Below are 15,527 nucleotides of genomic sequence, written 5' to 3'. Positions count from 1 at the left end.
GGGGCCGGGGCCGGGGCCGGGGCCGGGGCGCGCGGAGCAGCAGCGGCAGCCGCGGAGTCCGCCCGGCTCGCGCTCAAACCGCTCCCGGCTCTCGCGAGAACTCCGGGCTCCGCCTCCCTCCCGCTCCACCGCGCGGCGCGGCTCGAGCCCGGCTTGGCTGGGGCGGGGGGGAGCGCGCGGGGCGCCCCGGCTGCAGGTCACAGGGGGGTTTCCCTACGCCCCCCCCATGGGGTGTTTACCCCCCCCGAATTTCCCCCACACCCCCCCAGTCTTGTGAGCTAGTTACATGCCGTGTTGCCAGCTTAGAGAGCGTCTGGAAATTTGAATGGAAATTGAAACATTAATCCAGGCTGTAAAAGCCTGTACGGCCTGTGACAGAATAGGGGCGTCTGAGAAAGTGTCACAGAGCTGAAAAGTGAGAGCAGGGGCTGGCTTCCTGTACAGCTCTTGTTTGCAGGACCCTGACAGTGCGTTCATTTGGGCGATGTTGGCCAACCGAATAATTTCAAATGATGATTTGTAAGCAAAGTCTAAACCAGCTCTCCCTGGCAGCTAGTGACAGGCTGGGGGGAAAGGCTTCAGGACCAGACTGTATTTACAGTCACACCTAATCTACCGAGGTATCCAGCAAGCAGGGCTGTGTTGCCCAAGTGATAGATTTTGGCTGGGGTTGGGTTACAAATCACTTGAATGTGGGGGGGTAAAGAAATGTTGTTATTCTTATTGTCCGAGTAAAGGGCAGTAGAACTGCACTTAGCCTGTGCTGACTGAGGGCATCAAGAGAGAGGGTGGGGACAGGTGTTTTGCTTGATGGTCTGCCTGAGTCACAAGTACTGTTTGACCTGCCTCTCTCCACTGTTTAAAGACAGAGCTGATTAGGCTCCATAGGGAGCCTTTTGTTGTGTTAAGTGATCCCTACAGCTGAAATCACTGACAATCACGTCTAAGCACTTAGACCTGTTGTGGGACAGCAGGTGGGTTTCTACTATGGTGGGTTTCTGTGGAAGAGATGGCCCAGTCTGCACTAGCAGCGAGGTTCCCGCACTGAGAGCTCAGCGGAAATCACTGAGACTGGGTGGAACCTCAAGAGACCAACTCGCAGAGGTCACAGTGGCAGGTGGCAGCAGAAGGTGACAGTGCAGGGCCATTGGCAACAGAGCGATGGAGTGAACGGTGGCACAACGAACAACAGTGGCCAGAGCGAACAGTGAGCAGCAGGAGGAATGAGCAAGGCACCTTCTTGCCCCGCACCTGGGAGGTGAACTCATGTGAAAGCACCTCTGAACTCTGAGTCTCCACTGACCAAGGACAACACCAGTGAGTTTCAATGAGGCTGTTAAGAATGTTGGAGACACAACACAGTTCATGCAAACAAACATGGCTGTGGCATCGTACTTTCTATTTAGGCAAGAGATGCCACACACTACAAACTGGAGGCCAATGTTAAGGGCATTGTCGCTTGTCCTTCCTGAAGTTGAACGCTGGTTCCGAACAAGACTAGCAAATGCTCACTATCTTTCTGCAAGAAACTCAACTGACTGGCTAGATGCATGTGGTGCAACAGTGAAAGACTCAACAGCTGAAAAAAGTGAAGAACTCTCTCACCACATTCAAAAAATTTGCATACGTGGCTGATGAATGCACCAATGCAAATGGTCATCAAGTATTAAGTCATTGTGTATGTTATCTTGATGTCAGTGGTAGGCCAGTACATGCATTTCTAGATGTTCAAGTTATAGAAGACAGATTGACTGCATCTGTGACAACCCACATCTTAGAAGAGTTAAATGCTTGTCAATTGGACCCTAAACAGATGGCTGCTTGTGCATCTGATGGAGCTACAAACTTCTCTGGAAGACCTGGTGGAGCACAAGCTTGGCTCAGAGAAAAGTGTAACTCTAGTCTCTCCTATACACGCTGCAGAGGCCATCTTCTCCAACTAGCGCTAGTACGAGCTGCAGACTCTTCAAAAGACATTTTAAAAGCTATACATTTAATGTCTTCATTATATTCTTTTTTTCAGCAAGAGTCCGAAAAGACTGAATATCTTGGAAAATACAGAAGATACACTGGGACTGAAGTTCAAATTAGTCCAACCTGGGGAAACCCTCTGGCTTTCTCATGAGCGATCCTTGCCTGTTGTCTTAAAATTACTCCAGCCATTATTACTGGCTTTGGAAAGTATTTACCAAGATGGGATGGATCTAAGTAGTGAGGCTGGTGGATTACTTTTGCTACTACATTCAGAGAAGACTATTGTCATTCTCTTTCTTATAAGTCTACTGTTGAAACCACTTGGGTCATGAAACAATGCCATCCAGGCATCTGCTACAACAGCAGTAGATCTTTGTCCGGCAATAGAAGCTACATTTTGGATCAATCAGCGAGCTATCCACTGAAAAATTACTGGAAGAAGCAGAGACCTCAGTCCAGAAGTTGACTAATGAAGGCATTTATATTGAATCCTTAAGGGAAGAGGACAAGAAGTGTTTGTTAAGACAACTGAAAAATTTCAGACTTGATTCTTAAAAATCGACAACAGCGACTTCTAGATTCTACTCAACCTCTACGTAGCTTTTACAGATCCCTGTCCTATAAAACACTGACAGTTGAGTGGAGTGAGGCACTACCAGCAATGGGGCTGCCATGTGCTCAGGCAGAACAGAGAATTTGAACACAGAGTGGAATATCATCCGACGAATGAATGAAGATTTGACTTCAACTTCTTTTTTTATCATCACTAGTGGCTCGACCTGATCTTTGTGCTGTGTTTCCTGGGCTGAAAGAAGTGGGAATTCATCTCTTGCTACTCCCAGTCACAACAGCTACAGTCGAGCGTTCTTTTTCATCATTGACTAGAATTGTGTGTTCTGAAAGAAGTCGCCTTCTGCCTGATCATGTGAATGAACTAATGAGCATATCAACTGAAGGAATGGAAGTATTGGACACACGAGAAGCCACCAAAGATGAATGCATTGCATTCAAGAAGTTCATTAACAGAGTTGTGCAAAATTATAACAAGAAACCAAGAAGGACGTAGATGTAGTGCTTCATAGAAGGCTTGAGTAGCCAACTTTAATTGGTGTGATGATTTTAAAATCTAATAAAATGGTCATGAAACATTTTTCAGTTTTTGCTGTGGTGCCATACAGCCCACTTTCACCCTCACGGTCTCACCCCTCATTGGCCCTGACCCCACCCCCCTGTAAATGTGAACATCCCCCTCCCACCCTCCAATTTCAAATCCTGGGGAAACACTGCAGGGGAGCCCACCCCCCTGGCTGGTGCCCCCCAGGGCTGGCTGTGTCTGGGGTCTGCCTTGCAAATCACTAGCCCCTGGGGCAGGGCCAAGGCTCGCAGCAGCTCCCTACTCCCACCAGGCAGGGGACTTGGCTAGCGGGGCAAGGGCAGTGTCCCCCCGCCTGCCCCGGTTCCCCCCAGAGCCAGTCTTCCTCTGCTGGCCCCTCCAGGCTGCAGCTCTTCCCTGCCCACGCCCAGGGCTGGCCCCACATGTCGGGGGAGCCTTAGCAATCCAGAGATTTTATTTTTATAAAGTTATTAAATGTTGGGTCCTTTTTGTCTGGTGGAGGGGGCTGGAACAATGTGTGTAGCAGTGGGGGCTCAGAGCCATTGAAAGAAGCTGTAAACCCTGGATATGATGGAAACCGCTTCCAGCCAGCAACCCCCCACCACAGCACCCCTAATTCCAGTACCCCTATGTTGGCTGTCTGATTTCTGCACCATCGGGGTATGGTTCAGTCTGTCTATTCAAGCTTTTCTCTGGGCTAGGAACTTCCTTGTTTTGTTTTTCAAAAACAAAAGCTGAGATTCTCATGAATCCAAGAGGTGGGACTTGAAGGAGAAATACCAAATATCGGGAGACTTGTGACAAAATCACCAGAGTTGGTGATGCGGGAAACTATGCAGATTTTCTTCCTTTTTAGCTTCTGAACACCTGGAAATACTTTGCCCGAGCATTGCGGTGAGATCCATTGAGGCTAGTGAGACATCCCGTGGAGTGCAGGCGCCTGCCCTGGGGGAATTACCAGGGGTGCTGGCACTAGGGGTGCTCCCGCACCCTCTGTCTTGAAGTAGTAGTAACAAACACCAAATATATAGTTTCCATGGTTTCCATCATCAGCACCCCCATTATAAAAATTGTTCTGAGCAGCACCCCTGGGAATTACCAGTGGGGCTTTGCACATCCTTGGGAGTCTGCCTATGAGGATCCAGTTGTGAGCTTTAATTCGTTAAATTGCTTTTTGTAAATCAAAAAAACGATTAGAGCTCTTGTTTTAGAAACAATTTTTTTAAAAACTTCACTTTTTGGAGCCTGAGAGCAATATGTAAAAGGATTTTCTTGAACGCATCCCCAGTTATTAATTCAAAGATATAAGTGTCCTGAGTGGCTTATTTTTGTTAGTCACGAAACATTATCCATACGTACGTATTTTGGAACTCACCATCTGCTTAAGCTGGAAGGAATATTGAATGGGGAGCTGTTGGCATGCCAGAATATGGAGAAATCACTGTACTCCAATCTTGCAAAAGCAAAATCGTGTTAGATCTCTTATAAAACAATTTAGTGTGATGGGAGGTTATCCTTAAATCTGTAAAATAGTGAGAGGAGAATGGAAAGTGCTGGGTGAGTCACTTAGAGAGTTTCATATTCTCCCATTCTTAGACAAACTAAGTGTTTTAAATCATGATCATAAACAATGCACAGTTCCAAATGTAAATCAAACAGCATTTTTATAGGTTGTGTGCAAAGCAGGAAACAAAAGGTATGCTCCTTTCTGCTCTATGATGTATAATGGAGGCCTGAAGGCTTAGCATATTAATTTATCAGGGGGTAGCCATGTTAGTCTGTATCCACAAAAAAAACAAGGAGTCCGGTGGCACTTTAAAGACTCTCAGATTTATATGGACATAAGCTTTCATGAGTAAAAAACCCACTTCTTTAGATGCGTGGAGTGAAAATTACAGATGCAGGCATTATTATACTGACACATGAAGAGAAGGAAGTTACCTCACAAGTGGAGAACCAATGTTGACAGGGCCAATTAGACCAGGGTGGATGTAGTCCACTCCCAAAAATTGATGAGGAGCTGTCAATTCCAGGAGAGGGAAAGTTGCTTTTGTAGTGAGCCAGCCACTCCCAGTCCCTATTCAAGCCCAAATTAATGATGTTAAATTTGCAAATGAATTTTAGTTCTACAGTTTCTCTTTGAAGTCTGTTTCTGAAGTGTTTCTGTTCAAGATGGCTACTTTTAAATCTGTTATCGAATGCCTAGGAAGACTGAAGTGTTCTCCTACTGGCTTTTGTATGTTACCATTCCTGATGTCCAATTTGTGTCCAGTTATTCTTTTACGTAGAGACTGTCTGGTTTGGCCAGTGTACATGGCAGAGGGGCATTGCTGGCACATGATGGCATATATCACATTGGTAGATGTGCAGGTGAATGAGTCCCTGATGGTGTGGCTGATGTGGTTGGTTCCTCTGACGGTGTTGCTGAAGTAGATATGGGGACAGAGTAGGCGACGAGGTTTGTTACAGGGATTGGTTCCTGGGTTAGTGTTTTTGTGGCGTGGTGTGTAGTTGCTGGCAAGTATTTGCTTCAGATTGGGGGGCTGTCTGTAAGCGACACCTACTCATTAATTATTGGGAGTGGACTCCATCCACCCTGATTGAACTGGCCCTGTCAAGACTGGTTCTCCACTTGTGAGGTAACTCCCTTCTCTTCGTTTGTCAGTATAATAATGCCTGCATCTGTAGTTTTTACTCCATGTATCTGAAGAAGTGGGTTTTTTACCCATGAAATCTTATGCCCAAATAAATCTGTTAGTCTTTAAGGTGCCACTGGACTCCTTGTTCATATTAATTTACTTTTTATTAAAAATAATCTGCTGGTTTATTAATTTAAAACTTGGCATTTCTGATGTTTGGTTTTAATCTTTCCTGTTTTGCTGGAGGACTTCTTGGATAATTCAGAGATGTGGATTGGGGGCTTTCTCAGCCTTAGTTGTAGGGGTGGAGATCCTGAATCGTTATCAAAGAGAGCTTTTTCTCTCAAGTATATGTTAAACAACAACAAAAAATTGCAGACTTCTAAACAGTCTCAATAAAAATCTATTCCTCTCTCAGTTAATCAGTTTTCCTTGCTTGGTAACATCTCAGAAGACCATAGTCTCCTACGGAAAATGGAGTAGACCAGATGGGAATTTCCAATCTTTAAAAATCAAAAAGCAGCAAAAAAGAGTGCAAACTACTTTTCCCACTCTTAAGTCTCCTGTAATGATAGCGGCTCAGTGCTACTGCATTGCTTATCTTCCCCATATAGGTACGTTTCTTGTAATTGGCACACTGCAGCCAGGTATTCAGTATTAAAGGTTTTAGCCACCCCCACAGCTCACGAAGGTTTGAAAACAGATTTTAGGTAACATAGCATCTCAGTGTAATATGCCTGGAGTGGAATGACACAATGAAACCAAGATAATGTACTTCTCCAAAGCAAGCTATTTCTTTAAAAACACACAGAGGAAAGCAATGATTCCAATCAGAACTCATCAAATCTAATTAATTTTCCTGAGAACCTATTGTAATTAACAGATCAGATGACCACACTGAAGTGCCACTAGGGTACTTCACAGAGCATCTAGTGGAAATAGATATCAATCGTAAAGTACGTTGTAGAATACATGATGGTTTTGAACTTTGCTTTTACTTAGCTCCTCCTTGTACATCATCTGTTCTTCTCTTTTCCCACTTCCAGCTTTGCACTCCAATCATGCTGCCCCCTTTGCTTGGAACAGGTCATCCTTCCCTTCATCCTTTAATACCCAGTTCTTCAAGCACCTCTTTCTTTCATCATTACTAATAACCCTTTCATTCTGTATACTTTTGTGAAATTTCTTTGCAAGGAATTTTTGCTCCTTTTTTTTTTTTTAACCACTCTCTGAGCTTGTTGAAATATTTCAAATAAAAAAAAATCAAACTTTTTGAACAACAATTTTCCTGCATTTTTGGACTAGCTCTATCCTGAACTGTTGACCGTTGTCTAATCTACATTTGTATTGACGTATGTACATTATACACTTCTTGGGGAAAGGGAACGTGCCTTATCAATCTCTTTAAACAGCAGTATAAATTTATGGTGTCATACAAATGTTTATGAATACTCATGTGCTGTATGCTTCACCTTGTGTGAGGATGGAGGAGTTCCAATCAGCGGAGGATAATAAGCCTCAATGGAAGCTCTTCTGTAGTGGAGACAAGTCAAGCTATGTCGAAAGTCTGGTTTCAATGAGAGGCAAAACTTGGTTTGTGGGGTATCCATCCCATCTGTTATCCTCTCTCTTTTAGGTGCTTGCAGGACACCTGTCAGCACTGTGTCTTGATGGACCATAGAACCCCATCCACATTTAATTTGCATGTTTTACAGCATATTACCTATGGTCACACACGTTGAACAATGAAGATAAAACAGGATTATTAAAATAGTGTCTCATTCACAGAGCACTGTGCACTGAGGGGAACATTAGTCCGACTTTCAAGATCTATGTAACGTTTTAGCACTCACCGGAGGTCTTAAGTGGTGTACAAGCCTAACACTGGCCCTCTGACCAGTATGAAACAGGAACTTTGTGGAATAAATAGTATGGGATCATGAGTTAATGGTGATACCTTAATATGGATTCACAAAGGGGCAGAGTTAAAGTGGTGTGGGCAAACTTTACTTCCAGATCACTTCACTCTACAATCTTGACATTCTTTCAGTGTAGTTTCTTTTATGGATTATTGATTAAAATCACCGCATAACATCATCCTTTCTTTTCCCAGGGAATGATTAATTCACATTGCTTGGCACGAAAGCCTTTAAAAAAGGCTAATTTTGTCACTGGTGTAATGCCACTGAAGTGGGTGGATTTACACCAGACCTGAATTTTGTGCCCCCTCATTCAAGCAATGAGATGATTTGACTTAAACCTCCTTTTAGTTAGATGCTACTTCTTATGCTATTTTAAAAACTGATAAATGTCCTATTTGTGATTTAGCTGGACATTAATTATTTATCCATCAATATATGTGTGGCAATGGACTAGATGAGCCAATGGGAAGCTTTTTCACCTCCAGCTTCGACGACTCCATGTGAAAGGATCATTGTTTCTGTTAGAATTAAAACAAAAGCATGAAATTCTTCATTTAAAAAAATGGAACTATCCTAAACTTGCTGCTGGATAATACAATCAACACCGTGATTAAAATAGTAGTAATATATATTTATTATTTGCTCAGAAGAACTTGTGTTTAAAAAAAAAAAGTTAATGTTGATGACAATGTCCTTACCTAGCACGTTTACAAAACCCGGGCACCTTCAAAGAAGGAAATGAATCATTAAAAATATCCTAGACTGTCCATATAAAAAAATATAAACACATTTTTCTCATTTGTCTTAGTCCCCAATCTTGCACACTTAGGCACATGCTTCACTTTACACACTATGGGCCTAATACAGCGTCAGCTGCAGTCAACGGATCAGCACCCATAAGTCTGATCCAAAGCCTACTGCAGTCAATGAAAAGGCTCCTACTGAATGCAATGAGTATTGGATCACGCCCTGTGGGCTTGATCCTGCAAGATGCTGAATGTGTTTGCCCTAATCCAGCAAAGCAGTTCAGCACATGCTTAACTTTAAGTACACGAATAGTCCTATTGACATCAATAGGACTACCAGCAGTGGGCAAAGTTAAGCTGTGCATAAACCTTATAAGGATTGGGGCCTCACCTTTTATTTAAAAATATTTTAAATTGTTTCTTGGTTTCTAAATTTCCAGAAGTGGATTTTATTGTTTACATTTTTCTTTTGTGTAACTGAAGATACCAGGTTTTAGGGTTATTTTTACATTAACTAGATGTCAGGTCCACTAGATTATAAACGAGTGAACAGAGCTGGCCAAACCATTTTGTGAGAAAACAAGCATCTAGATTTCCAAGTACACTGATTCTCTACCTGGGGCTAATGAACCCCAGGGGGTTGCGAACAGATGGTGGCAGAGGGACAGGAGAGAAGAGGGTGTTATGACCATTCTGCCCTTCTCATATTGCTAGGTGGGATGGGAATGCCAGGGAGATTGTGGCGTGGAAAAGGCTGAATACTGTCCTAAAACCTCAGAAATTTTGGGTAAAAACTTGTAATTGATAATGCACTGAATACAAGGAATATTTCAACCTGTTATCTTTGCTTTGATTACTGAAAGAATTTATCAGTAATAGAAGTCATTGTGGGGAAGGGGAGTGGGGATATATTTTCCACTGGCTTTTTCTTTACCCCTCAGAAATAGTGTCAGGTTTTCAGACACTGGCAATGTCTTACACCTCTTGCTATCCATGACCTCACAAATTGCTTGTTGCACAAGTCAGTGTCAAAAATCTGTCTCTCTGCTGGCATGGCATATCATGGTAGTGCTGCACCTGAGCCCTGGTAACACAGTGAAGCAACTGGGCCAGAATCTCAGCTGCTGTAAATTGGTTTAGCTCCATTGGAATCAATGGATCTGTGTTAAATTTATTTCTGTTGAAAAATCTAACTTACTGCATTTTCAGTGTTGTGATGTAATCCCATTTCACTGAGCAGACAAAGGGACACAGAAATGTTACACTTAAAAAAAACAAGCAAGCTATTTTAAGAGTTTGATCTTTTAAAAAAAATTACTTTATTAAAAAAATTCAGAACACATCCTATCTGCCAATAAGACTTAATCCTAAATATTATAGAAAACATGTTTGTTTGTTTGTTTGTTTCAGGTCCAAGGGGATTAAAAATCAGCCTTAACTACGGATAGGCTACTCCTTCTACATAAGGTGGTGCCTTGGATTACGGTGCTTTGCAAACTGTATAGGCTAGTCATCATCTGATCCAATTCAGCTGTCAGAAAGGTAAGGTCTTTAATAGTTTTAGAAATAATAGGCTGGCATCACTTTGGTTTTTTTTACTTCCTGATTTGACGCCTTATCATCCATTTCTTAATAGTCGGCTCCAAGCTCTTTAAATATTTCTCTCAATAACAGTGATGGATTCCTGGAGGGAGTCCAGCCTTTGGGTTATTAAATCATTGCCCCCAGTAATCATTTCTGAAAGTTTCTGCAAACTCAGCTTCCCCTCTGGAGCTGCTTCTGCTAAGGTCTTGTCTGATGAAATGGCTCTGGGCAATAGAGGATTTAAATGGAAGAAATGGCTGTTTCAAGGGGACTGTCTTTGACCCCTCAGGCATTTGTATCTTGGGTGGGGCAAGAGGGACCACAAACAGAAGCTGGAAGGAGAAAAATATATGCAAGTTCTCAAAGCACAAAATCATGCTCTCGGATCCACTCTCTCCTTACATGCATGGAACTCCCATAGATGTCACTGTTTTTCTGCCCATGTAGATAAGTCAGAATGCCACTGAGCCAGCTGCAAGATGCTCTGCTGAGGTCATGATAAGAGGGTTTCCCCTACCAGACCCCAGCAGAAAACTTCACAGAACAATACAACTGCATATTTGCTCAGTTCAACTACATAGCAATAGTCCCTCACCCCCCAAATGAAAAGAAGCAGATTTTATCCAGTGCACCCATTTGTTTTTTCAGTTAAAATTCAAACTGCCCTCTCCCCCAAAAAGAGTGCAGTTTCACAAGTGCAAAAAACACCGCATTGCCTTGTAAGATACAGTCACATTTTATTACAAATATGGAGACCAGACTCTTCATCAGCTTTTCGAGCCATCCAGATACACTTTTTACACGGAAGACAAGGACCAGCCACGGCAATCTCACTTGAAATGGCCCAAAGGGGCTATTTCCATCTAAAACTTGCAAGGTCAACCTCACTGTCAACTGGCTTGCTTAAAGTCCTGTGGTTAACTTTATGCATTCTACTGGAAAAGGCCAAAGAACAAAATTCAGCTTTGGGGTGAGTTCAGTTCCGCTGATTTCAGTCGAATTGCCACATTCGACAGCAGGCCTGACTTTAGCCCAAATTGTTTAGATGCAAAAGGTGGATTGTGCTTTGGAGTGGGTTCTTAGCACTAATTCTGAATCTGAATCCTTCTTGTGCTGTCAGATGATGCTTAGGGCACCAATAAGGCTCAGCCAACCCTGTGTAACCTGGGCCCCATAAAAGTTTTTCCTCTCGAAGTACAGTATTGTTCAACGGAGGGATTCTTTTGGTTGGCACACCTGCCATGGCAGCTGCTCTGGCTTCATTCTTAGCACATGGCACAAATATTTCCATCTTCTTTTCTGGATAATTTTAGAGATAAACAGTAGTCAAACTCCCTGACAAATCTCAGCATTTGTTATAAATTTGTTCAATTTAACACAGAGTATTTTCCTAAGGCATTTGCTCTTTGAAGGCATTTAGTCGTGTGTCTGTGTCGTTGGTGGATTTCCTATCCAGATGTTAAGGTGGAAATAACATTTGAGTTAAAGGTGTGTGTGTAAAAAACATATTATGTAAATTCCCAGTATGTATTATTGGGAAGCTTCTGGGGGACAGGCCTCAATTTATAAACAAATGGGATCACAGGCAAAGCTGATGTCCAGGTATCAATGTAGTTGTGCCCCCACCTAATAGTAATTTAATCTAGACAGCATTTCCTTAGTTTGCTTACGAGAATGGCATGTTGGACTGTGTCAAAAGCCTTATTAAAATCAAAATATATCACATCTGCTGCTTCCCCTTATCCACTAGGCCAGTAACCCAATGATGTCGGTGCAGTTGCACATGTGTAAATTAGTGCATGATCTGGCTCCTTTCCTTTCCTTTCCTTTCCTTTCCTTTCCTTTCCTTTCCTTTCCTTTCGATCTTCTCCCACATGCCGTTTTCTTCATTGTCTGATCACAGATCTTGAAAATCTCCTCAAATTGCAAGGTCTGTAATGTAAAACTACCAGCAACATGGATCTGATGTATGGCTCCATCCATCAATCACTGCCCAGGAAAATCATCAAGCCGCAAGTGCTAATAAATATTGTACAAGGCAGCAACTTACCCCAGCGCCTTGTGGCCACCATTAGTCTCTGCACCCATGGACCGATGAATATTGCCTACCTGATAAGATAGCAGAATAATACCCAATTTTACGTTTTAGCTGATAGCCAAAGTTTAGCTGCTTCATCCATAGTTTAAAGTGGGTCTAATCCTGCACTCCTTACTCAGGCAAATCTCCCATAGATGGAGGGAGTTTTTCCTGCATGAGTTGTACAGAACTTAGCACAGTAATTGCATTTAATCATATATTGCTGTGGTTGGGGTGGGCAAAGCCAAGCTTTGGGTTCTGCCATGGGCCTGATGTGTGAATTTGGGCAAGTCACTTACCCTCTCTGTGCCTCCGTTCCTTGTTTGTAAAATGGGGATAATGAAATTGACCTTCCTTTGCAAAGTACTCTAAGATCTGCAGGTGAAAAGTGCTATATATGAGCTAAATATGAGGTGCCAAGTACTGCCAGTAAATTATATCTCTGTTTAATAAAATGAGAATAAATGTGCATCTATATCCAAACCTTCTTAGCATTAGGGCCAACATTTCCTGCAGTTACATACGTGCAAAGACTCCAAAAGCGTATGTTGGCATTTAAAATCCTATTGTGGCAACCAAGAGTATCATTTCTAAGACAGGAGCTCACATGAAATCCAAGCAGACAGGGAGTAACTGATTGTATGTGTGTGTGTGTTTGAGGGGGAGATGGTTTGCAGCAAGCATGAATATATGATGCTTGGAATTTTTTTTTGCCATTTGGAAGTAGTTGTTTGATTATGGGCCAAATCCTGATCTCCACAGACAACAATGGGAGCAAAAGCTGGCTCTACAGTGTCCCCCATTCTCTTGCATTCCTCCTGTTGTAGGGCTTTATCCTGTTTGCCTTAATCTCACCGGTTGTCCCAGTGACTTTGACATGGCCATGCAAGTTAGTAAAACAAACAGGACTTAGCCCATAGCTTAACAATATTCACTTCCCTTGGAGGTGAAATGAAGGTGGGAGGGGAGTTAGGAGTGAAGAGCTTTTGAAACTACTGCTGCTGTCTCTCCAGCTACACAGACTGTAAGTCTGGCTAGTAAGGAAGGATGGAGCGCTACCCATCTTTTTGTTGACAATTCCTATAAACCTATTTCCGTTATGTTGAAAGGGACGCTATCAATCAGAAATTTATGGCCCAAATCCTACTATCCCTACACAGCCCAAACACTCACTGAAGCCAATGGGTGTTTGGTTTGCTAATAAATGCAGGACTTGATCCTGCATATGTATCTTTTAATTCCTAAATATGTTTCTGACACCCCATAATAATAATAATCTTTCTGTTCACCCTTTATGATGTTTATTTTTATTATTTAGAAAACATGTTTCTAAACTATGGACCTAAAATTAGTTGGCATTGTTCCTTTAATTGTCCTGATAATAATCGCTAAACAAGGGGCATAGATGAGAAAAGGACATATACCTTAAGCAAGGGAAAAAAATGACGACAATAGTTGGAATACATGGGGTGTTTCCTAGGCACCATTATATTTTAATTGTTATTTTGGATCGAAGATAAGATCCCTGCAAGTTTACAAGCTAAACCGAGACGTCGTACTACAGCTTGCAAAGATGATACTGCTGCTTTTGGGGCCATTGCTGTGGAATACTCTAGTATTTTTTTTTTAATAAACAGAGCCAGTTCCTGAGTCCTACAAAACAGGGCAATGGGGCTCATGACAGTCTTAAAATTGTGTAGCTGCACAAGTGCCCAGTCAGGGTAAAGGATCAGTGTTCACGTCATGATTCCTGTCAGTACCTGGACCGGGCTGGGGAAGCTAATGATCCAACCAGGGGACCCAATTTGGCAACGCATCTTGGTCACATGCCATCAGATTGCGACCCCAATGGATCGCCCTCCTTCGCCTTTTGAACTGTTGGACCGGAGCTTCGAATTCTTCGGCTTAATGTTGAGGGTCTAACAGTAGCCAAGCACTGTGTCATAAGAGGCCCTAATTCGCAGGACAGTCCTGCATTTCATGTGGGACTGAGAAGTTTCATGTGGCTTTGTTGCTCTGCATTCTACTAGCGGTGCCTGTCCTTAGGTGTGAGACAAGGTGGGTGAGGTGATATCCTTTACTGGACCAACTTCTGGTGGTGAGAGAGACAAGCTTTCCAGTTTACACAGAGCACTTCTTTAGGTCACCTTAAGGTGCCCCATGAGGGCCCCTCTTCAGAACCCCTCCCACTCCCACCCTGGGGTGCCCCTGCTGCGGCCCTCTCCAGAACCCTCACCCACACCCATCCTGGGGTGCCCCTGCTGTGCCCCTCTCCAGAACCCTCCCCCACACCCACCTTGGGGTGCCGCTGCTGCGCCCCTCTCCAGAACCTCTCTCCCACTGGGTGCCCCTGCTACACCCCTCTGAGGAACCCTCCCCCACACCCACCCTAGGGTGACCCTGCTGCGCCCCTCTCCAGAACCCTCCCCCACACCCACCTTGGGGTGCCGCTCTGCCCCCCTCTCCAGAACCTCTCTCCCACTGGGTGCCCCTGCTACACCCCTCTCCAGAACCCTCCCCCACACCCACCCTGGGGTGTCCCTGCTGTGCTCCTCTCCAGAACCCTCCCCCACACCCACCCTGGGGTGCCCCTGCTACAACCCTCTCCAGAACCCTCCCCCACACCCACCCTGGGGTGTCCCTGCTACAACCCTCTCCAGAACCCTCCCCCACACCCACCCTGGGGTGCCCCTGCTGTGCTCCTCTGCACACACCCCCTACCCCACCTCCCACGCCCTCCCTCGTGGAACCTCTGCGCGCTCCCTGCCCAGCAAGCCCGGCTCGCGCACACCACGGGCTTGCGCCTCTCCCAGGGACTGGCGCGCGCCGCGCTGATTGACAGGCAAGATGTCGGTGTGGGAGCCAGGCAGAAGGGGATGCAGCAGCCAGCACGGGAGCCAGGCAGCAGCATCAGCATCAGAGCAGGAGGCAATGCAGGCAGCATCTTGGAGGAGCCTTTAATGCACACCGCCCCCCTCCCCCCCACCATCCCCACCGCCACAGCCTCCAGCGCCAGGTGGGCAATGCAAGCCCCTCACTGCAAGGGGCAAACCCGGATCTCACCCTCCGTGAGCAGAAAGAAACTGCCACCCAAAATTCTGCACGGAGCTGGCGTGTAAACAGAGAGGCGCCCCGGTCGCTGCCGCTGCCGCCGCCACCGGCTCCTGAGTGCACACACACAGCATCAGCACCACTACCTGGGGTGTCAGCATCTCTCCGGCGCGCTCTCCCCCCACCCCTTCGGAGGAGGCACTCGTAGGGGAGAGGACACTCGAATGGAGGCTGCTTGACACACAGTCTGATCCACTCTTGCTATTTATTTATTTATTTATTTGATTTGGGAGGGGGGGGGGGGGCTTGTTGTCTCCAGTGGAAAGATGCTGGCTCCCTTCACATTGCATTGTTGAGGGGTGGGGGTGGGGAGGAGGAGGTGGGGGTGGTTGGGAGGGGAGTGGGACACCACCATCCCTT

The sequence above is a fragment of the Natator depressus genome, chromosome 15 (genome assembly GCF_965152275.1).
Source record: "Natator depressus isolate rNatDep1 chromosome 15, rNatDep2.hap1, whole genome shotgun sequence".
NCBI classification, from domain to species: Eukaryota; Metazoa; Chordata; order Testudines; family Cheloniidae; genus Natator; species Natator depressus.
The sequence above is the reverse complement of the archived record's forward strand: the minus strand, read 5'-3'. Positions refer to the sequence as shown.